Raw genomic sequence first — 2,739 nt, forward strand, 5'->3', positions numbered from 1 at the left:
ACTTTTGTTGAAAATACTTACAAATGTCGTCCAGAATTTGCACTAAATCGGGATCAAAATATTGGTCAGGTAAAGATGCTTCTTCTGCTTCACGATGATTTCCAGACATAATGCAGGGTTTGCACTTCGGTGGTCTGTCTCGTTCGTGTAGAGCTGGGTAAATGATTTAGACTGCCTCATTTTAAAAGATTGTACACGCGATTTAAACACTTTTTTCCCGCCACATTTTTCAAAGGAAGCCTTCATCTCTACAGGTGGTAGGAGTTCTGAAACCTGATTGATATATAGCTGCGAGCAGCGATGAAGGGCCAAAGCCGGCGGCACCGCCACCCCGGTGCCTTTAGGTAACTAAAGGCATCAGGGTTGCGGTGCCACCGGCTTGGGCCCGTAATCGCTGCTCGCAGCTATATTTATTATTATTATTTTACATTGAACAAAACAAAATGCTCTGATTGTCTCAGATAAATGTCTTCTGCTACAATTCACATAAAAATCACAAGTACCTGGCGAAAGTAAAATGTAAAATTCTGTTCAAAATGTTATAGGGTTTATAGGGTGACGATTTGCTATGGTAAAATAAAACCACACAAGTGTAGTCTGAGACGATGTGTGTTCTTAAATCTGATTCACACAATGAAAATACATTAATTATGATTTTGAGACTATGTTTGAAAAAGATATGCGTATTGCCTAATATGTATGTGCAACACTAGGGATATATGTGTTTATTAAAAACTCTGTACCCTATCTGTTTGTAACTTTACAGGTAGGCTATATTAAAAAAGGCCTTAGTTACTTCAGACGTGGATTTATTTCGTAAACACCTTGTCCAGCCACATTTCAAGAAAATATCAATAATATAATATATTTAATATTGATGTTCTCTCTTTAGAGAATGCATGTATACAGGTCAGATCTGATTGGAATTGCTGATCCTTTCCATAATACACAACATGATTCAGTTTATAATTTATTGGTGTAGCACGATGGAGTGTATGTCTTGGTTGGACAGCCAATCACTTACGTCTTTATCGGATAATCTTATACCATATCCCTGTAACACAGTCTGCTTTAATCTATCTTTATCTCCCAAAGCACAGAATTCGAAGGATCGTAGTAAATTGTTGTCATTAGTTCTGCCATGTCGATGCTATGAGATTTCAATCAATAAGAATCATGTTACAAAGTTGTACATTATTTATTTATTTTTATTTCAGAATATATAAAAGCATATGATTACACACATGGGGTAAAATATACATTGTTCAGATGACAAAAAATATTTTTCATGATGTATTCACCTAAAATATAAAATCATTTTTCAAACATTTTTATTCATTTAACAAAACACTCAAGGACAAATTATATATTGTCCAAACAAAAGGTAAATTTATACACACATTTTTAAAAAAGTAGGTCGCATTGACAAATTATATAGTCTATTATCCACACAAAAAATAAAATTTCACAGACGTTTCAAAATTTCTCTCCAGACGTGTCTGGGTCCTGTTGATTGGTGCATGTTTTGCTACTCCATAGCTTGTGAGGAATGCCAAATTATGATATCCAAGTTCAGTAGCTACAGAATTTATTTATCCATTCAATGTTTTTCCGTGGTAATCCACTTGCTCCAGTCGTAATCCATTTTTTTTGTAAATTCATCAGTAGTTCCCAGGGGTTGGAATGATGATGATGAAGAAGAGTCAGTTCCTTGGACGTGATGCGTTTGAATGAGTCGGATAGTCCGGAGAGAGGTGTCTTAATGCTTGTACAGAGTAGGCGGTGTTATGTGAATACCACGCCTACTGGGCGTGGCCCACTCGGGGTGGAAAAGTTTCACTTTAATGTTGTTATAGCGTTCATACGCGTTGGTCCACTGAAAAAATTGATTGATCTTGGAAAAAATCTCTTCCAAAACCGCTATATCCTTCCATTGAAACATGAATTTCAGATCATATAATTGTAAGTGTTCTTCCTCAGAAACTGGCCAAGAACAGTGTGGTAAGTTTTTTCCAAAATCACTGCACAGAATGTAGACGTAATCTTCGGGGTGTTTATTTATCTGATCCGCCAAAATCCGGTACCTTGTTCCCATCGTCAATCCAGCCCACTCTGCAATAAAGAGTGGCATGTCCATACCGTCTTTCAAATCTCGCCATACTTTTGAGTAGAATAAAATCCAATCTCTTTCCTCGAATATTAAATCAGGGTCCTCCGTTGAATTTGTGGTGATTCTCTCATTATTATCGACGTTAACCAATCTGACTTCTCTGTTGATTTTGTCATAAACATACGTACACGCACGTCCTTCAGACAGATGGAATGTATATTTCACAGAATCTGCCGGCTCGTGAAGAAATCGCGTTAAGCATGGTCCATGTGTTTCTCGTTTTTTTCGTGGAGCTAAAGTTAAATCCTCCATAGCTCCATCAATATTCCTTTCAGGTGTTTTGGGGTCTGACATAGCCATCGCAGATAATCTGATTTGCAAAAATCACAAGTATCTCTAGTCGTGTTTGAGTTCCTTTTAAACTTTGTCACACTGAGGGAGGGGTAATGCCAGATGAGGGATGTCATTTTAGGGACGTCCTTATATCGAAACTGACCTCTCAGCTTTGAGAGGTGTAGTGGGAGGTGTCTGTCCCCCATCCTGGATCATTAATGTATATGTCATTTCGGCTCGGACACTGTGCTGAACGGTCACTTTTCACAATGGGGTCTGTTTGTTGTCTTCCCCCA

This window comes from Squalius cephalus, assembly GCF_949319135.1.
Source record: "Squalius cephalus genome assembly, chromosome: 5".
In the NCBI taxonomy this organism is placed as follows: domain Eukaryota; kingdom Metazoa; phylum Chordata; class Actinopteri; order Cypriniformes; family Leuciscidae; genus Squalius; species Squalius cephalus.